This window comes from Vombatus ursinus, unplaced genomic scaffold (genome assembly GCF_900497805.2).
Source record: "Vombatus ursinus unplaced genomic scaffold, bare-nosed wombat genome assembly UNPS02014864.1, whole genome shotgun sequence".
NCBI lineage: Eukaryota > Metazoa > Chordata > Mammalia > Diprotodontia > Vombatidae > Vombatus > Vombatus ursinus.
This window is the reverse complement of record NW_020954642.1, coordinates 8685666-8708424: the sequence shown is the minus strand read 5'-3', so window position 1 is coordinate 8708424 and position 22759 is coordinate 8685666.

Genomic DNA, 22759 nt, shown 5'->3' with positions numbered 1-22759 from the left:
ATAGAAATGATCAAAGTCTTTATACTAGATTACTTCATGTCATTTTGTTTTGGCCCTCCAAAGGCCAGTATGAATTTCATATTCTAACCTTTGTACTAGTTATTTGTGTACAAATCCCCCCACTCCCACCCTCTACCTCCATAAGATAATTAGCTAGTTAAGAGTAGGGGCCTCTGTGTTCTTTCCTTTTTTCTCTTCTCCTCATTTAGCAGATCACCTTCCACTCCTCAGGTGCTTAATAAATGTATGTCGAATTGAATAAGTACATTAAGTGTATGTGAAATCATTATTTTACAATACTAAAGGCAATCTTCAAGCAATAAAATGACTAAAATGGTACAATTTGAATACGATAACCAGAGTTGCTTAAAATACTAAAACCAATCTTGGAACACTAAAATCTGTCTAAAAGGGTAAGGAGAGTTCAGGAAAGGCAATCTTCTACTGCTAAAGGCAATCTTCCAACACTCCAAGTTGTCTAAGGGCAATCTTAACACAGTAAAAGCAATGAAAATAATAAAATAATAAAATTATATTATGACAAAAAGATTACTAGGGGTAAACAAAAACAGAACCTCAATGATGGGAAAGGAGAGGCTATAGAGAGTATAATGTGAGTGACTGAAGACCTGGAGTATGTTCTGAGGCCGTTGTTATTTTCCTCAATTTCAAACAGGTTAAATTTCCTTAAGAAAAAATAGCTGCCTAGGTAAATTTCCTTGGAGTTTGTGGTATAATAGGGTGAGAGACAGGGGCAGAGATCTTTCATGCACTCTTCCTTTGTCTGGGGCTAGCAAGCTCTGCCTACTTCATGTAAGAGTGTTTAGCCCTATATAACCAGGAGAGCACTTTTATATATTTGAGACAGTAAGGGAAAGCCAAGATGTTAGAGTAAAGGAAATGTTCTTGCTGAGCTTTCTCAACATTCCCCTCAGTTAAAAAAAATGTAAATTAAAATTCTAAGGAGCATAATAAACAAAAAGTCAAAATGAGTCATTTTTTCCAGATCATGACTGTTTAGGAGGATAAAAAAGGTCTTTAGCATTGGGGATAGAGTTGGCTTGGAGGATAGTACTGTATAAGTGACACCAGCTATGGGCCTTTGGAGGCAGCAGTGAAAGAACCTGAAGCATCAGAAGGAAAGATACCAGATTTTCTCTGTGCCTAGAGACAGGAAGGAGAATGAACTCCTGGTTAGAAAGAGATTACAGGGAGGACCTGGCTACATTTAACAACTCTATTGCCTGTTATCCAATACTGGGACACAATTCCTAGGGAGGAAGGGAACATTTGAGGTCACAAGGGATCTAGGACCCTACCTAGGCACTATCACAATTACAAGGAAGAAAGGAATTGTCTAAGAAAAAAAATCCCAAGAACCAGTGAATTCTACCAAACGTTGAAAGAACTTTGAAAGTTGCTAATGCTACATAAACTATCTAAAAAAAATAATAAAAGTTCTACCAAATGGCTTCTATGACACAGATTTTTGATATCTAAATGGGAGAGAATAAAAGTAGAGAAATAAAACTATGGACCAATTTCCCTAATGAATATTGACGCAAAATTTTTAAAATAAAATACTAGCAAGGAGACTGCAGCAATATATCACAAATATCATACACCATGACCAAGTGGAATTTATACAAGCAATGCAGGACTGGATTAATATTAGGGAAACTATAGGCTATATCAATTACAAAATAAAATAAAAACATGATTATATCTAGAGATTCAGAAAAAAGCTTTTGACAAAATACAACCTATTCCTATTAAAAACATTGGAAAGCAGAGAAATAAATGGAGGTTTTCTTAAAATGAAAAGTAGTGCCTAATAATACTATAATAATAAATAATACTACAATAATAATAATAATATACCAACAGCAAGCTATCTGTATTTGGGATAAATTAGAAACCTTTCAAATAAAATCACGGGCAAAGCAAAGATGCCCATTATTACCATTGTTATTCAATATTGTACTAGAAATGCTAACAATAAAATGAGAAAAATAAATTGAAGGAATAAAAGGAAACAAGGAAACAAAACTATCTTTTTTTTGTTTTTCAGATGATATGATGGCATGCTTAGAGAACCAGAATCAACTAAAATGCTAATTAAAACAATTAAGAACTCTAGCAAAATCACAGGATATAAAGTAATTCTACAAAAAAAAAATCAATATTTCAATTTATTACCAACACAAATCAGCAGGAAGTGATAGAAAGAAAAATTCCATTAAAAATAACAGCAGACAGTATGAAATACTTGGAAATCTATCAATCTGCCAACACATACACAGGAATTTTATGAATATAATTACAGAACACTTTTCGCACAAATAAAGACATATCTTTAAACAATGGAAATAATAAGTGCTCCTGGGTAGGTCAAGCAATATAATAAAATAAAAATTCTACAAAAATTTATTTATTTATTTATTACCATACCAGTTAAAGCACCAAATAATCATTTTATGGAGCTAAAAAAAAAATGACAAAATTCATCTGGGATAACAAAATGTCAAGATTATCAAGAGAATCAACAACAATAACAACAACCAAATGTAGAAGAAGGCAGCCTAGGACTACCAGATCTCAAACTGCACTACAAAGAGGTAATTATTAAAACAATCTTGTACTTGTTGATAGAAATAGGGTAGTTGCTCAATGGAACAGAGTAAGTAGGTGACCACAGTAACAGTGTTTGATAAATCCAAAGATTCCAGTTATTGGGACAAGAACTCACTTCTTGACAAAAAAAAATTGGGAAAACTGGAAAATAGCTTGGAAAAATGAGTAAGAAATCAATGTATCATACCATGTAACACAATAAGATCGAAATGGTTATATGATTTTTTTTTAAAAAAAAAAGGTGTTAATGTAAGCAAATTAGCGGAATATAGTAAAAAAATTACCCTGTCAGACCTATAAATAATGAAATAATTTATAACCAAACAAGAGATAGAATCATTACAGGTAAAATTGATCATTTTGATCACATTAAATTAAAAGGTTTTGGACAAACCAAAACAATGTAGCCAAAATTAGAAAGAAAGTGGGAAACTAGGAAAAGTTTTACTGAAAGTTTTTTTCTGACAAGGTCTCATTTCTCAAATATGTGGAGAATTGAATCAAATTTATATAAAAAAATAAGATCCATTCCCCAATTGATAAATAGTCAAAGGATATGAAGAGGTAGTTTTCAGAAGAAGAAATCAAACTATCAATAGTCACATAAAAAAAATGCTCTGAATCACTAATAGCTAGAGAAATTCAACTTAAAACAACTTTGAGTTACTATCTCACAACTATTAGACTGGCTAACATGACTAAAAAGGAAAATGACAAATGCTGGAGCAGATGTAAAAAATAGGTACAATAATGCATTTTGGTGGCATTGTGAACTGGTCCAACCTTTCTGGACAACAATTTGGCACTATGTCTTAAGGCCTACAAAACTATGTATACCCTTTTACTCAGCAGTACCAATACTAGGTCTATAACCAGAAATCAATGAAAATGGAAAAAATTAACATATGTACAAATATATTTCTATCTATCTATATTATTTTATCATGGCAAAGAACTTGGCATTGAGGGGATACCTATCAATTAGAAAATGGCTAAACAAATTGTGGTATATGATTGTGATGGAATAATATCTTGTAAGAAATAATGAAGAGAATAGTTTCAGAAAAATCTGGGGAGATTTGTATGAGCCAATATAAAGTTAAGTTAGCAAAATTAGGAGAACATTATTCATAGTAGTAGCAATATTTTGAGAATAATCAACATTGGAGGACTTAGCTACTCTGATCAATACAATGATCCCCAATGATTCCAATGGATTCATGATGAAAAACGTTATCCACCTCCAGAAAAACAAGTGCTTAAGTATAAGAGCAGATTGAATCATATTTTTAACTTTATTTTTCTTGCTTTTTGGCAACATAACTAATTTTAAAATATATTTTGCATGACTTCATATGTATAATGGGTATCATTCTTAATAGGGAGAGGAAGGGATGGAGGAAGGCAGAGAATTTGAAATTAAAATAATTTGTTTAAATAAATAATAATAATAATATCAAGATAAAGATGTAATATGCAGTCAATCACAAGATAATGTACATGAATTCATGATCACCTTCACCCCAAACTTTCAGCCATTTGCTCAATTTAAGAAAATTGAGTTCATTGGCAAAATAGACAACTGGAGACTTTTACAGGTCTGAGAGTTTATTGTTGTGTATTTTGTGTCAACTGATGCATTCATCCCTTTGCAGGTCATTGTCAGTGTCTTCATAAATAACTGTGGTTATGGTATTATAGAATCACAGATCAAGGGCTAAAATAAACCTCAGAAGTCATGAATTGTAAACCCTTCATTTTGAAAATGGAGAAACCGAGACCAAGAACAGTCACTTTGGTAAGGCTCTTTTCACATAGCTTGACTAGCACTTTTCCAATAAATGTAGAGCCAAATTTGAAGCCTTTCTAGTTTGGAAGGATGTGACAGAACTTGGAATCTGTTGGAATCTGTTAGAAATCTTAGCTTATCTCTCTGTTCACGTAGAATCTTAGTGGAAGACACAATGTATAGTGTAAATTCTTTAAACAGTTAATGCTTATGCAATGCTAAATGATCAAGTTTTTTTTTTCTGTCCAAGTGAAGGTAAACATACATTTTTGACTAATGTTGATATTACAAAAGGAACTGTGTCCTCTTTCCACATACACCCTGTTGGTTTCTCATATTTAAATGCTTCCCTAGTTTTCTGTATTTTTCCCAGGCTCAGAATATCTTCTCCTTCAATTCGTCTCAAAGAAATCTAGCTTCTCATGGCTTAATCTCTAAGACAAATCTAAGTATCAGTTTCTCTTGAACCATGGACCTAGGGACACGTATGTGTACACACAGACACATATACACATGCACTATGTCACAATGTATTTTAGATAGGAATCTTTTAACCAATATTTGGAAATTGGTCAGAAGTGTAAGGTAACCTACTCATGGCATGCCAATAGAGTGAGAAAACTGGGAGAGTGTGGGCTCAGACATCAGGGCTATAGCCCTTATTTTCTGTCACCATTTAATATCTATTCAGGATTAATGAATGAATTACTATTTTGAATTCATAAAGAACTTAGAGTACACATCCTTTATTGGGCTGTAATGAGATGACTTGAGTAGTAATCACATCTATGTTGCTCTGGAACCCTAGTAAATAAATATGATCTGTCATAATTTAAAATAAAGTTCCTTAAGCATGTAATACTTATTTTGATTGCATGCACCTATAATTAACTTAAACATAGATAGATGTTTTCAGATCATTAATATATATTGAGTGCTTGCAAAAAGAGATGACAATTTTGCAGAGAATTTGTGAAAGGTTGATGATCCCTAGTCTACATTATTCTGAGCAATATGTCTAATTTGTCTTTTTGCTGAAATGACCAGTTATTTTATTGCTGTGTAGTTATGATATAAGACCTGTAAAATTTGCCTCTAGTATAGAACCTAAACTCCTCTGTCAGCCAATTACATTTCTCCATAATTTAGCCCCCTCCTGACATTCCAGTTTTGTTTGTATGGCTCATTTTTACCCATCCTTATTTCAACCAAAGTGGATGGCTAGCTTTTCCCCAACGTTGACATGTTGTTTTTCACCTTCAGGTATTAACACAGGTCCCTTAAAGCCTAGAATATATTATTGCCTCATCTCAAGCATTTGCTAATCCTTTTATATTTCTTTAATAACCCCCAGCTGACCTTTCCTTACATATTCCCAGAGCACTTGGTTTGTACCTCCCTTTTGCCTTTGTTACATACTACTTTGTTACTTATATTTCATGCATACCATACTGCTCCCCACCATAACCTCTCACTAAAAATAAATAAATAAATAAATAAATGAAAATTTAAAAAAAGAAAAGAGGGTGGGGAGAGATGAAGAAAAAGAAAAAAAAAACCTCAGGAGAATCTAAGCTCTTTCGAGGCTGTATCATTTTTGTTTGTTTAGTTTTGTGAAATGCAGGTTTTATTTGAAGAATCAAAAGAACTTTGCTATAAGTTGGTCTTATAGCATGTGAGCAGGATGGCATCATGAGCTCCTTTTGCTAAATAGATTTGACATCATAACACGGTCAAGAGATCATTGGACTAGGAATCAGGGTGACTGATCTTGAGGCCTGGCACTGCTAGTCACTATATGACTTTGGACAAGGTAGCGCTTTCCTTGATATGGACTTCATTTTCATCCTCTACTCAATAAAAGGAGATTTGATTACACGAATGTTAGTCATTTATTTTTATCATTACATATATTATATATTTATAAATATATTTATATATTTAAGCATGTCATATATTTATTTTATTGTGATATTCTATTGTGATCATTTGTTGTGTCATTTCAGTGGTGTGCAACTTCATGACCCCATTTGGTATTTTCTTGGCAAAGATACTGGAATGTTTTGCCACATAGGTAGTAAATTTCTGAGACCAGATTTGAACTCAGGAACATGAGTCTTCCTGACTCCAGGCCCAGGGCTCTATCCACTATGCCACCTAGATCCCCCTTTATGATCATTATGATTTTTAGATCCTAAGAAATAAGCTCAAACTCCTCAATCTTGAAAGTCCAGGTCCTCTCAAATCAGGCTACAACCCACCTCTTGGTTTTCTCCAAATATTTCCCAAATTCACACCTTTGTTCATCCTGTTCCCTATGTCATCAGTGCTCCCTCCCTCATTATCCCGTGTGACCCACTGATGTTTAGTGCAGGCCACATTTCATGGCTTAAAGTTAACAGCATTTACTCCATTCAGCCTTCTTTAATTGCTTCAATGAAACGCAAACTCTCCTTCATATTCTCTCATGGCATTTTACATGCCTTTTATGCATTTATCCTATCAAAATTCGTTTCCTTTTTATCTATGTTCATGTTTTAACACCCTAAGGAGACTGATAGCTCTGTAAAGGCAAGGGTTGTTTATCATGTCCAACATCAAACCCACAATAAAATAAGTAATTAATAAATCAGCTAGAAAATATAACTTACAATAGAAATCATTAGCTTTAGATTAGATTAGAACAGTAGAATGTTCTCCAAGCACAAGTGGATATTTTTTAAACATTCAAAAGATAAAAATACCATAACTCTATTTTGCGTATTAATAATCATTTCACATTCCATCATAGTTTAAGGTTTACAACATGTTTTTCTCATTGCTATCCCACTAGAGTTGCGCAAAATACAATTCTGCCCTTTTTAAAGGTGGAAATTGAGCCTCAGAGAGCTGGAACAATTTACCAAGGATCCCATAGCTAATAATCTTAGCAATATAATGATTTTTAGCATATTTTGATCAATAAATCATCAAAATTCAGAGATTTTTTTTAATAATTTTGATATATTTTTACATTTTTTATGTTACTTAAATTTCTCCTGGTAGTCTTTTTGCCTTTCCCTTCCCAGAGTGCTATATCTTATGATTATTTTTTCCCTAAAGAAAAGGAAAAGACAGAAAAATTCAGCAAAACCAATTGATGCATCAAAGAGTCTGAAAATGCATGCAATGTGCTATACTTGACTTATTACCTCTGCAAAGTAGTGGGTGGTTTCTTCTCATGCTTCTTTGCAATTCTGTGAATTCACTTATAAATGGTTTGCTGTTATTCTTTCCATTTAAGTTGTAGCTCAGGAGTTCTTGGCAACAACCAACACATTTTTGCTTGGGTTTCAGCAAATCGAAGGGACTGCTTACTACATTTTGTGCTATTATCCAAAATCTACACTGATTATGGCATCATTTTAGAAATGAGCCATTGCTTTTAGGAACATAGCATTGACTAGTTTGAGTCTCACAATTCATAGCTTTTACTGTTAGGGCATACTTGAAGCATTTGGCAGATATCTGATGAGATATTAAATACATGGGAAGCGACTTGATCATTATTGAGTTCTTACCTCTAGAAAGCATCTCACCTATTCCCCAAGAAGCAATTTCTTTTCCATTGGCCTCCACTGAAGCCTGGGCTATAGAACATTGCAGTGGGTTTAAAGTCTTCAAAAGCAAACTAGATTGGAATCCAAGGCAGTGTTAGAAAACCTGCTGCTTGCTTCCATATGAAAGAGACTCCTTTGAATATCTCCAATTGTGCTGATAATGGTGTGTGAAAATTGTCTCTGGTTTCACTGACAGGGAATTTTAAAAATTACTTTATTTCTCTTGCTTTCCCTTAGTAGTTCTCCCTATTCCCATTTACATATTTATTCTTATAATGTTTATTAATTATAAACTATTATTAATTCATGAGGAAGGACTCTTACTGGATTTTCCCATCAATTCTTTTAAAGATTGATTACCTTGGGCTAACAATAATAAGAATTTCTAGACAACTGATGGGATATGGGCCCTGGGAACACCCTGCCCCCCCAACTCTCCTTGAGTTTTCTCCTTTTTCCACTTGATCAAGTCTCTGGCTTTCTCCTGAGATATCTACCCAGTAATCCTCTCATCTGGCCTTTCATTGTGGCCTACATATCCCAATTCTCTGTTCCTATTGTCTGTTACTTCCCCATTGCCTCCTGTCACTTCCTACCCTTAATCCTATCTGGACTCCTTTCTCCCTTGGCCATGTGGTCCAGGTCTCTGGTGTTCTGTTACCTCACGGTCACCCCAGACTACTGGCCACTCCCATCAAGATCGTCCCTAGACTCCTCCCAGTCACTTTAGACTACTTGGCCACTCCTAGATCCTCCCACAGTCTTTATATAAGATCTATCTTGGCTGCCTTAAAGTGCTCAGATTCTTAAAATCTGGCCAATGACTCAGATTCAACCTGACCCTCTTGCATTAGTGATACAAATGTTCAGATTCCTTAAGAGTCTTGTCAACATGACAGATTTTTAGCTCTATCGATGTTCTAATAAACATTGTCTTTGGTTGAAAGAAGGCCTGGGTCAAATTTGTTCAGGCAGGACCTGTGTGTCACTATTTTGGAGTGCCAGCACCCCTAAACCTCAACATAACCACCAATTCCTTTAAGATCAGGAAAATCAATGGCCCTTTACATTTATTTCTTTGGTAAAACAACTTCATTTTTTTTAACCTCTCTGAATAACCAGTAGAGGACCCTGTGCCTTTAATTATCAGTATCAAAAACAAACAAACAAACAAAACAAACAAAACAAAAACAAAACACAATGCTTCTGTCTGTTAAACACGAAGCCTCCAACTTCTCAATGGATCTGAGATCCCATCCATGAAGATATTCCCTGTCAACTATACTATGAATTGAATGCGGTTATTGTCCCTACTTTATAGATGAGGAAACTGAAGCTGAGAAAGTTGAAGCTGATGAAGTTCAAGGGCACCCCAAAATGTTGAGGTGCAAAGTCATCACTCAGGCTGTCTCCAAATCAAATAAAGGCACATATACACCAAGCAGTCTCCTTCGTCCCTTAGGGGAGGCCCCAGCTTAAGAGGGGGTGGCAGCCCACTAAGGGAGAGGGGGCAGCCCCCCAAGGGAGAGGGGGCCACTTAAGGTAGACACCTCCCACTAAAGGGAGACACCCATTAAGGGAGACCCCACTTTAATAGAGATGGATCCTTAAGGGTAGTGCCCCTTAAAGGGAGATTCTCCCTAAAGGGGGGACCCTCCAATTTAGCAATATGCCACTAACCAGGAGAGGCTAGGGATTCATATAGAGGAAAATCTGCTGTGGGTCAAGAGATGAGGTAACCAGCGGCAACAGTTCAGTTTTGGGCATTATTATTATTCCATTGTTCAGCCTAGGGTGGAGGATGCAATTAGTTTTCCAATTTCAGTGACCAGCCTATTTGAATCTCATAGTCTCCTAAAGTAGCTTTAAGTGGTACTCTTGATAATGGGCTTCTCATTGATCACTCTTTTTGAATCTCTTTATCTCCCCTCCTCCAAGAAGTAGGCACCCAAATTCATTTGGAAAAAAGGGCAAGGGTCATGCATTCCTCATCAAAGCCATTTTGGGATGGTTCCCTACTGTTAATTCCCACGGTTGTTATCTTGTTAGGCTTCTTGGATTATAGGACTGGGGAAAGAGCTGATGAATGATTACTTTTTGGGGAGGTCTTTGAAAGTTAAGGGAGACTGAAGAAAATGTTTATATTTCCATATTGTCACATGACCTCCTTCCTAAATCATCTGTTTCTCAAAGAAGGAGTGATCATTGAATGATATAGGAGAGTTTGGATGTGGCAATTGAAAATAAAACTGAACTCCCTGACTGGCACCTTCAAGTCCCTGGCATGAGAAAAACAGCCAGCAATTGGCTGGGAGGCAGTGTCACCTGGAGGAAGCTAACACTCAGAGATTACCAGAAGATAGAAGGAGCAAGAGAGGAAGTTTGTTAATTATGAAGCAAGAGTTCTAGAGGGCACAATACAAAAGGAAGACAGATTTTGTGTGGAGGTGAATGAGAATGACCTAGAGAAAAGGCTGTGTTGGGAAAACAGGATTGTTCTTTGGCAGTCAGGGACTTAGGTTTATTTGGATAGAGAAAGTAAGAGGGAAGTATTGGTGAATGAGTATCTCTTAAGACCTTTTATGAAGCCAGGTGATTAATCAGTTCAAAATTGTCTCCCGATGTTTTAACACAGCTTTCAAGTGTCCGGTCTCATGGCAGGCTACTGTGTTCTGGGTGTGTGTGTGTGTTGAAGTGTAGGAGTGCTGGGAATACAAAAATTCAAGGGCAAAAGAAACTGGTCCTGCCTCAAAAGAATTCAGCTCAAGCATTGTTTCAGACAGAGACAAGGTTTATTGAAACACTGGTTGAGGTGGTGGAGATTTTAAGAATCTGAGAATTTTAATGGGGGCAAGTGGACACTTATATACTGTGGTCAAGAAGTGGGTCTAGAGGGAACCAAAGAGTGGTGGTCTAGGGTAGGGCCAGGTGCAGACTGAGGGTTGGGCTGGGTTAGACGTAACAGAGAATTGAAGGTCAGAGCCATAAGGAAAGGAAAGTTGAAAAGATTATTTGCTAAGGCCTCAGATGAACACCAGGGATCTGAGTTCAGGGACTGGGTACCTGGAATTCATGAGAAAGTTCAAAGGGAGAGGGGTCCAGAGCCCACACTCCATCAGTTGGATGGAGGATAAGTGGACTAGATCCAGCAAGAGAGGTGTGTGTGTGTGTGTGTGTGTGTGTGTGTGTGTGTGTGTGTGTGTGCCCTCAGGACATTCAGAAGTCTCTCAAAGTAACAGATTTTTGGGGTTTGCCAACATAAATATAAACTAAATGGACTCTGATTTCAATCTCTTTCTGTTTTAGTACAAAGTATTCCTAGGTCACTTTATCCTCAGTCATCATCTGGCCAACAGCCTAGTACTGAGTCTTTTTGATCTTATCTTTCCTGGTCTTTGGACAGCAAAAATATTCTGTAACTTGAAAACTTTCTTGCTTTTCTCAAAGCTTGAATTCTGTTGATCATAGCTTTGACACTTCATGGTCACCTACACAACACAAGGAGATATTGTCAAAGAACTGTAGCAGAATAAAATGAAGCTAATGGTCCAGTGATTATCTCCCCTCCCCCCTTGTATATGGTTGCACCCAATACCTGTCAGTCTTGGCCTCTTATCTTTTGAAATTCCTATCTCTCTTCAAAGATCTGCTTAAGTCACACCTCCTTTGAAAGGCCTTTTGTGACACCCCCAGGTACTAGCACTACACTCTACCCAATCACCAGAAAAAAAAAGGTAAGTACCTTAAAAACTGAGGCTATTTCGTCTTTGTCTTTGCATTCCTTATGTCCAGAATAATATAATGTACATTATAGGTGTTTCATTAATATTCATTGAATTAATTTTGTCTCTTAAGAAACTTTTCATACACTAGAACTTCTTAAAGCAGGAAACACATGATAGATATTGCTTTATAAAATGATGATGGTGATTGTGATGATGATATTGATGGCGATGATAATAATGATAATAACAATAATAAATGTTTACATCATATAATTAATCTTTAATGGACTGGGGGCTAAGACCTTATTCCCTTTTATCATTTAGTATAGAACTGGAAGCACCAATACTGGTTTTATGGGGGAAAGCCCTTTTATCATTACCTAGATTCTGTTATAATTTGATTTTTTAAAGCAGCTTGATGAATACATTTTAGGCAGTAGAAAATGCTTTCCTTGATCTCTTGACAAATCAGAAGCATTAATTTCCCTAAAGTCCTCCAAAAACATTTAAAATAGCTTAATATGGCTTACCCAATAAATTAAGTGAGAGAGTTCTTTCACTTGAATTCCTTTATCTTCTCCCTGCAAAATATGAAGTGAGTTTATTTCTTCAAGTGTTCTAATTAGCAATTTGATCATCTGCTTTCCAAAATATCTTCAAGGGCATCTTCACTCAGGAAGTCCCTGAAAAAGATCTTTACAGACCCCTGAAAAAGGAGAGCCCTAGATGTATCAAAATTAATATTATTACAAAATCTCATAGTATCAAAGCCAGAAATAGTTTTATTGGTCATCAAGTCCAATTAGTACTTATATAGGAATTTCTAAAATTTTTTTTGCAACATTCCTGACTATCAGGCATCTAGTTTCTGTTGAAATTCCAATTGCTGGAAATCACATTCAAAATTCAAATTCACAAGGTGGAAATATCTAGTAGTTAGGTCTTTTTTCCTTCTTTTGTGACTCTCTCTCTGTCTCTCACATGCATGGGCTCAAGCTCTGTGTGTGTGTGTGTGTGTGTGTGTGTGTGTGTGTGTGTATCTTGAGTTTTTCTTTGTGATAGGTGAGCTTATTTCATGAGGGTCTTCAGAAGAACAGAACTTCACCAAGTTCTATTGTGTGTATATATGTGGAATTTGAAATACCTTGCAGATATACTGAACATACTAGGAATTTTTGGAAGAACTGAGGATATTTAGACTTGTAAAAGAGTGGCTTTAAAAAGTACCTGATTGCTACAATGAAGTTTTATGAATGAGATTTAGAATTATCCTGCTTGATCCCAGAGAATTTAAGTTCAGGTTTTGAAGAGTGATCTCATTCCATCCTGCCTACCTCTGTCATCCACACTGTCTCAGTTTTCATAATTCTCTAACTCTGTATGACTTATTTCCTACTGTCTACAAAGATGTCCATGTTTCCCCTATCCTGAAAAAAAAAAAGAAAAAAAGCCCTCACTGGATTCTCCCATTCCAGCCATCATTCTATTTCTCTTCCGCCCTTTGTAGCTAAACTTGAAAAGGCCATCTACAATAGGTGCCTACACTTTCTCTTCTCTCACTTTCTTTTTAACCCTTTCCAACCTTTTCATTCCACTAAAACTACTCTCTCTAAATGATTTTAGTTGCCTAATCCAATGGCCTTTTTTTTCAATCTTTAATCTCCTTGACCTCACCCCATTTTGACATTGTTAATTACTCTCGCCTCCTTGACATTCTCTTCACTCTAGGTTTTCAGGAGACCACTCTTCTGCTTTTCTTCCATTTCTCTGACTCTTTTGCTACATCCTTCTTCAGATCATACTCTTCAAGTGTAGGTGCCCTTCAGGATTCTTTTTTTTGTTGTTGTTGTTGTGTTTTAGCCTTCTCTTCTCTCTCTCTATATATATATTTTACTTGGTGATCTCATCAGCTCTCATGAATTTAATTACCATCTCTGTGCTGATGATTCTCAAATCTATCTTTTCTGCCTCAATCTTTCTGCTGACCTCTAATCTCATTATCTCCAACTGTCTTTCAGACATACTGAAGTGGATGTCCAATAGACTCAATATGTCCAAAACTCATCTATCCCCTAAACTGTCCCCTTCTCCTACCTTCCCTATTATTGTGGAGGGCAAAACTATCCTACCAGTCCCCCAGGCTCTCAATCTAAAAGTCAACCTTGATTCCTCATTATCTCTCACCACCTACATCCAAGCTGTTACCAAGGGCTATCAATTTCGTCTTTGGGACATCTCCCAAATACACCCCTTTCTCTCCTCTCACACTATACCTCTTTAATGCAGACTCTCATTTCCTTGCATTTTGATTACTGCAATAGGCCGCTAGTGGGTCTGCCTGTCTCAATTCTCTCCCCATTCCAATCCATTCTCTATTCAGGCACTAAAGTAATTTTCCTAAAATGCAAGTCTGATCAGGTCACACACACATACACACACACACACACACACACACACACACACTAAACTCCAATGATTTCTTATTGCCTCCAGAAGCAAATACAAAGCGCTCTGTCATTCAAAGCCCTTCATACCCCTCTCTTACCTTTCCAGTCTTCTTACACTTTACTCCCTGAAACTTACTCTTCTACCCAGTGACATGGCCATCTTGCCCGTTCCACAAATATGACACTCCACCTCTTGGCTCTAGGTATTCTCTTTGGCTCCCTGCCCCCTACCCCCCATTCCTGGGTGTGCTCTCCTTCTTCCACTTGGACTAATGATCTCCCTGGCTTCCTCTAAGTCCCAAATAAAATCTGACATCCAGCAGGAAGCCTATCCCAAATCCTCTTAATTTCAGTGCCTTTATTCTGTTAATTATTTCCCATTTATCATATATATAGCTTGTTTTGTATATATTTACTTGACTGTTATCTTCCCAATTAGAATCTAAATTCCTCAAGGTTAGGACTATTTATTTTTTGGCTCTTTTTGTATACCTTGCCTGGCATATAATTGGTACTTAAATGTTTATTGAATTAGATTGAATAGAGTCATATTCTGACTTCATAAAGATGTCCAACCCAATTCTTTGTGACCCTATTTTGGAGTTTTCTTAGCAAAAATACAGAAATGGTTTACCAACTGAGGCAAACAGGGTTAAGTAACTTGCTCAGGGTCGCATAGCTAGTGTCTGAGGCCAGATTTAAAAACATGAAGATCGTCTTTTTGATTCCAAGCCCAGTCTTCTATCTGATGGGGTGTTTTTAAAGATGAGTCTCAAAAAGGAAAAGTCCCTGAACTTTCCCACCAATTTCAGGAACCCAGCCTCTGAACTCAGATCCCTGGCCTGAGCCACCTGGCCCATCTCAGTCAATAATCCTTTTAATTGCCCTTTCATTGTAGCCCTAATAGTCTGCACCTGGCCCACTCTAGGCTACTTGCCACTCCTTAATCCCATCCTGATCTTCCCACAGTCTTTCTGTATAAAAGTACCAATTTTATCCTTATCAAATGCCCAGATTCTTAAAATTCTACCCCTTCTTTTGGCAACACAATATACCTTGTCTCTGACTGAAAGAAGGCTTGAAATGTCAAATTCTTTTGATGCGGACCTTCACCTTGTACCCTTGCATTTTGGGGTTAGCATCCCTAGACCTCATCATATCCACTGTGCCACCTGGATGCCCCAACTTCATAAAGAAAATCTTTCTATTAATGAGTGTATCCCTCCTTCCCCTGCTCCAATATTTATTTCCTTGGGGAATTCGAGGTTCCAGACATTGAGATATTCCAAAGAGAATTAGTCAACAATCAAAAAGCATTTATTTAGTACTTATTATGATCCAGGCTACATGTTAAGCTCTAGCAATAGAAATTCAAGCAAAGAGACAAGCAATCTCAGCTCTCAAGGAGCTCACATTCTAATTGAGTATAACAAAATATAAAAGGGAGCTGAAAAGACATTGTAGACAAAGTCTTGTGGAATTGAATCCGCATTGTGGTTTGGAGAGGAATGAAGATCTTTGGCCTTGTCATCCTCCTTAAATTGGAGGTTTTGGAAGGAAACAGACAATTATAGGGAGAGGCTTCAGGGAAGGAGTTACTTCCAGAGTGACAAGTAGTCTAGGAACAGAGTTAGGTTGGAGGATGAAAAGGTTTCTATAGCATGATAGAGACACTCTTTTGGAAATGAGTCACAATGTAGTTTAGAGAGGAAATGTGGCCTGAGTTTGTCACCTCTGTGACACTCATTCTCTAGGCATGGGGTTGGAGATCCCTTTTAACGTCAAGATTCAACAATTCTATTACTTTAAATTGTTTTGTTTCATGAGTAAGAATGGGGATTGTACTAATCCGCTCATGAGACCTTTCTATTTATTAAATGAAGACTTATTTCTTTGGGTACAGACTTTTAAATTTGAATCCCTCCAGATGAAAATTGACCTAGCCAAAATATGCCTCTATTCAATCCAACTCAATAAACATTTAAGTAGCTATTATATTCCAGGCACAGAGTACAATACATCCTAAAAGATACCAAAAGACGCAAAAGATACTGGCAAACAGTAAGAATGACTACAAGAAAAAAATGTCATAGGACAGATTACATAAGAGATATTAATTCCAGTATAAGATGGGCAAAGTGACTTCTCTGTCAACACTGAGATATTAGTATTGCAGAGGTTCCCTGAGTAGGATAATTTACAAGAAGCAAATGGTTACTGATGTTGGGTAGCCTCAGATTAATCATATCTCTGCAGGCATTTATGAAGACTCGCTTGTGTCAAGTCATAGGGTAATTGGAAAAGGTGCCTCCATACAGTACCTTTTCTCTATTGCCTATATTTTAAGGAATATATATCTATTCATTTAAAGCAAATAAAGACAATGACATGTTTACCTATCTAAGCAATTTATATAAATCAATGTGGGGAAGAACGTTATGTCATTGTGATTATCCCAAACTTTGATTAAGAATTTGACTTTCCAGTCCTGAAAATTGCCAAGCTTCACAAATATTAACCTGAAGTTATACCCCATTATTTAGTTTATTACTTCAAAACTATCAGACATGGGGAAAAATAACAAAGCAAAGGTATTTTTGTTGGTGTTCATAGTTAAAATATATTGTTGATATTTTAGGTCTAAATCACCACATGGGGGATACAAGAAATACAAAGAGCAGATTTGTAGCAATCAGGATGTGAGCATTTTGGAAGTATGACCCCTGTAAAAACAGAATAAGCCTGGAAGAGGCAAAGAAGAGTGTTGTCCTGAAAACTGTGATTTCAAATGACCCACAATAATGAACTCATAGTCAGAGTTCCTTTTCCTTCCTCCTTGTTGAACTTACAACAATCGAAGTCAAAAAGGAAACCCAACTTTCTCAAATCCTCCAGTAGGATCTTCATAATTATCAGCACTTGAAATTTTATCTAAGGCTTTATAAAGATTGCATTAGCATAAAATGGTGTGTTCTTCTGATTTAATATATTCTTTGAGAAGAAAAAAATATTCTGGAAAACTAAGGGTTGGGATATGAAATTATTACCTGCCAGGTGACAAATAGTACTCTAAGCTGATGAGAAATAACTTTTTATAAAATGCAAATGCCTGATTTTGAGTTGACACTCAACCCTTTTTCTAAAAATTCGTAAAATTCAAATTGAATATCCACTATTAAAGTAATGGTGCTATTTGAATTGTGGTAAATTGCAAATCCCAAATTAATGTGTTCTCTTTTCAATGTTAGCACATTATTACATTTTGTCACATCATGTCGGGTTCCATGATTCCGCACAATTATGATTGCTTAAACTAAAAAGATGATTACGCTCCCTGCGATTGCTATTACTTTGGAGTATAGGGCTGGTATGTGAAGGAAAGAAAAGTGTTTTCCTGATTACAGCGAGGCATTTTGTAAACTATAATCCAACACATCAGAGTACAGAAGATCATTCACCTCACTTAGTCCCATTACACTCCTTATAAATTATTCTCCTTTGTATTAGAATGCCACCATCACTTCCCTGTGTTTCAAATACAAAAGAAGCCTATTAGATGGTAGAGGGGGGAGGTGGAAGTGAGGAGGGATCCCATTTTTCTAAAATTAAATGACAGCACTAACAATGGTAATCATGTGCAACTCTTATCAAATAAGTATCGCTAACATCCCCACAATGCCTTCTTCACAATGACCCTATGAAAGAGGGAACACAATTATCTTTTATCCCTATTTTATAGATGAACAAACTGAGGGTCAGAGAGGTGAAATGTATTACTCATAGACACAGAATATATCTACAATCACATCACAGCTGTGATTCAGTGTTTTCAGTACCAGAGTTAGTACCTGAACCACCATCTTCTGAAATTAAGTCAATAATATTCAATTAGCTTTTAAGTGTCTGCTATGTGCCTAGTACTGTACTAAGTGCTGGGAATTCAAATACACACACACACACACACACACACACACACACACACACACACACACACACAGAAAGATAGTTCCCATTCTCAAGCAGCTTATAATCTAACTAGAGAAGACAATACAGAAAAGGAATATGAAACAGGGAAAGGAGGAAGGAGTGAATGTGAAGGAATGGTGAAGTCAGAGAAATGCTTATTTCCAGGTGGAAAATAAGATGTTTGTGCTGAGACCTCTCCTTAAATGGAGGATTTAAAGTTTATTGTTCTATCCCCCAATCAGAAAGGCAGAGGGTTATGATGAGATATAAGTACCAAGGTTGATTCAATCTTTCAGAATGCTGAGGATTTTTTTTGTTGTTGTTGTTTTTTTGTTTTTGTTTTTGTTTTTCCCAATAAACATGGTGGAGAAGTCGCAAAGAGTAGTTTTTTTTTTTCCAGATGGGAAATGATTTGAGGGTTCAAGATGAGTGGACTTTACATGACCCTAAGAAAAGACCTTAACTTATGTTTAGCTCACAATTCTCATACCAGCTAGGCAAAGAAGCTAGATGGCAATGTCATTTAATGGATAAATCCACCAAGGCACAGGAGACAGGATTTAATAATATCTTAAAGGTATTATAAAAATCATATGAGTGGGCCATTAAAGTCCTCAACTATATGAATCATTAGAACTCATATTACTATGATGTTAAGATTTAAAACTTGAAAAGCTTTTTACATACTTTGTTTTACATGAGTTTCACAACAAGCTTATGAGATAGATGCTATTATTGATCCCATTTCATAGATGAGGAAACTAAGGCTGAGAGATGCTAAGTGATTGGATGTGTCACAGATCTAATATATGTATGAGGCATAAGTTGTTCCCGTGCATTTTTCACTTCATGTTTAGCACTCTTTCCACCATACCACAACTCCTCCATACAAAAATGTTTGCACAGCTGAACAGGAGTCTTAAAGACTGATTATTAGCTTTTAAAATTATTATTATACAAATTGTGTCTCTAACATCTATGGTTATTTTACGCCCTTATTAGAAGAAAGTCACCTAATAACAATCATAGCAGCTTGCATTTATATAGCAAATGTTCTTATGCTGACTTCTTTTCTCAAGGGATGAGGCTTATTTTGACCAAATTAAAAATTCACTTAAAATTCATGTATTCTAAATTCCAGACAAAACACTAACCTTTTGGTGTTTGGCTTTAACTTTGGCAAAAATAACTTCCTGTTCTAAGGAAGAAAAGTTTTAAAATGTTAATTAAAAGACTCAAAAAGTTTCAGTCAGAAAATAGTCCTGACCTTAAGCTCCTTTCTCCCACAAAGTGGTTAGATTAGAATAAGAAACACATGGATTAATGTCTCCATAAAATTGATAGGAGAATTAAATACTAGTAATAATCATAATTAGGAAAAAGTATGTGGAAAATATACTCTGGTTTTTAAAAAAAATCAAACTACTTAAAAATTTTTAGAACAAAAAGTCAAAGGAGGAAGATTTCTTCTGACTGGAAGTCCTATTGAGCTATCTGCATAAAGGACCTGAGGAGCACCATTGCACTCAGGCTAACACGTAAGTACATGGCACAAACTCACCAATTATTATGTTCAGTCCAATTGTTATTGTCAGTGAAGACTAAGCCCTAAGTTGACTTCAAACCTGATCATGTAAATCCTAACCATACCACAAGACAGTAAATATTACATTGGGATACAAATGTATCTGTTATATGGACTACTATGGCAATAAGAAACCATTTTTGATGAAGAGAAATGATAATTTGACAAACTATTATTAAAAGCCTATTAAGTTCATGACTGTGCTTAAGTACTATAGCCCTTTATATAGGATTTACTTCTATGAGGTACCAATAAGTTCAGTCTTCTTATTTATATGAATAAGGACACTAAAGTCCAGACAGGTCACAGGGCATGCTTAAGGTTAGAGTTGGTACTAGGGATAGTTTCTCATAGCAAAAAAAAAATATCAATTGAGTGAGGGCTAGTAGTAGAAGTAGTTGCGTTGTGGAGGACAGAATAATTATTAATAATTTCAGGGATGGAAAAATGAAGGAAGGAAAGGAAGAAGGAAAGAAGGGAGGAAGAGTAGAAGGAAGGAAGGAAGGAATGAAGGTAAGAAAGAAGGAAGGAAAGAAGGGAAGAAGGGAGGAAGAAAGGATTTCTTTTTAGTGTTATTCAGTAGTTGCAGTGTGAAGGACAGAATAATTATAAATAATTATAAGGATTATAAGGATTTCTTGTTATGGTTATTCAGTTCTGTCTGACTCTTTGTGACCTCATTCTTTTTTTTTTTTTGGCAAAGAAAATGGAGTAGTTTGCCATTTCTTTCCCTAGTTCATTTTACAAATGAGGAAAGTAAGACAAACAGGGTTAAGTGACTTCTCCAGAGTCACACGTCTAATAAGTGTCTGAAGCTAGATTTGAATTAAGAAAGATGAGTCTTGCTGACTCCAGTCCCAGTACTCTATCAACTGTTCCAGCTAGCTGACCAGCATTTATTAAGTACCTATTTTGTGCCAGACATTGTGATAAGCATTTTACAAATATTTACTCATTGGAGACTCACAACAACCCTAAGAGGTAAGTGCTATTATTATCCTCTTTTTACAGTTGAGGAAATTGAGGGAGACAGAAGTTTCACAGTCACTTTCACAGTCACACAGTGAGTAAATGGGTGCAGCCAGATTCAAATTCAGGTCTTCCCAACACCAGGCCCACTATTTTATCCACTATGCCATTTGGAGGGGGGATGGTGAGGGGTTTGGCACAGTGGGTACCACTGAAAAACCATGAAGTTGGTGGTCATCAAGAGGCAGATTTATCGAAAAAGCATGCAAGTACACCAATTTCCAGTCTTTCAATGGTAGCATCAAGGGGCAAATCTTCATTTACCCTGTGCTAGTGAAGACTGAGAGGAGCAGTGCTTTAAACCTACATGCTTACACACACATTTTATTCTTTGATCCAGACTGGCTACAATAATAATGTCCATTGGAAGGAAGTAATTTCCTGATATACCCCTGGGTGATGCTGTTGAAAAGGCAAAAAACTCTAAGTCAGAGACTATAGAGAAAATGGCCACTCATTGGTCCAAAATAAGAGGAGGGAGGGAGAGAGGATAGGATAGGAGAGAGAGAGAGAGAGAGAGAGAGAGAGAGACAGAGACAGAGAGACAGAGACAGAGAGACAGAGACAGAGACAGAGATACACAGAGAGAGACAGAGAGACAAAGAGAGAGTCAGAGATAGAGACAGAAAGATAAGAAATAGAGACAGAGGCAGACAGTGGACAGATAGAGGTAGGGAAACAGAGATAGAAAGATGGAGAGAGACAGAGAACTAGAGACAAAGAGAGACAGACAGACACAGTCAAAGAGACAGATATAGAGAGTGACAGTGACACACACAGAGGGAAAGACACAGAGAAAGATACACACAGAGCAACAGAGATGGAAGGAAGGGTGCCCGTACAGACATAGTCTGAGTAAATCATATTTTTTGAAGGCATCTGAGAATAGGTTTTTTTTTTTTATTTTGTTTTGTTTTTCTGTGTTTCAGAGGTAGACATTTTGGATACATTGTGCATTGGATACATTCTACTTTTCTGCCACAGTTAGCATCGCCTAACTTTGCACATATGTAAGAGGGCTGCCGTACAAACTGCTGCACAACCCTTAAAATAGCCCTGTGAGACAGCTTGAACAGGTATTATTATCTCCTGTCTTACAGATAAAGAAATTGATGTTCAGAGAGTTGAAATGATTTGACCACAGTCATTCAAGTAGTAAGTGCAAGAGCCAAACAGCAAACTAAGCTCAACTATCTTATAGTCTAGTACATTAATAGAACAAATCCAATATTATTTGTAAAAGTTTCCTTAACTGACCCCGAGTTACAGCTTGAGGGTAAGATTTTATTACCATTGCACATAGCCACATTGCATACCACATAATTTATCCCCCAATGCTATTGGTAATAAAGTTCTGAATAATAACATTCATCTGACATGAAAAGAAAGGAATATGAGACAATGGCATTGCCCCTAGAGTGCAGTATAACTTGATGCCGTCCTAATTTTTCATCTGAAACAAATCATCAGAGTTCTACCATGATTGGTAATTCCTCTGTACACAGATATCATTTTCTCAAAGGATGCTCTAGAGAGGATATAGATCAATATGGATTCATTTTTTTCTTTTAATGGAAAATATTGTAACTATTCCATTATCAGATACCAAGACAGACTGAAGGGTTCAGGAGGCTCATGTTTCTCCCCATCACCATGAATCTTTCATACATGAGTAAACTTCCAACATTCCTCAACTTATGACAGTTAGACTAAAGAGACTTGAATTACTCACTCAGTTCATAATATATGATTGTATGCATTTAAGCAATGGAGATAAAATATTATCAAAAAGAAATTGTGTGTTAAGATAATATGACAGACAGACTCAGACTCTATTTGACTGAGTTTATATAGAGTCCAGAGATGAAACTAACTCAAAGTTGTGTGCTGCAGATAAGGAGGTAGAGAGTGAAACCATAAGGTTCTAGTAGAGTATGATTCCTTCCTTCCTTCCTTCCTTCCTTCCTTCCTTCCTTCCTTCCTTC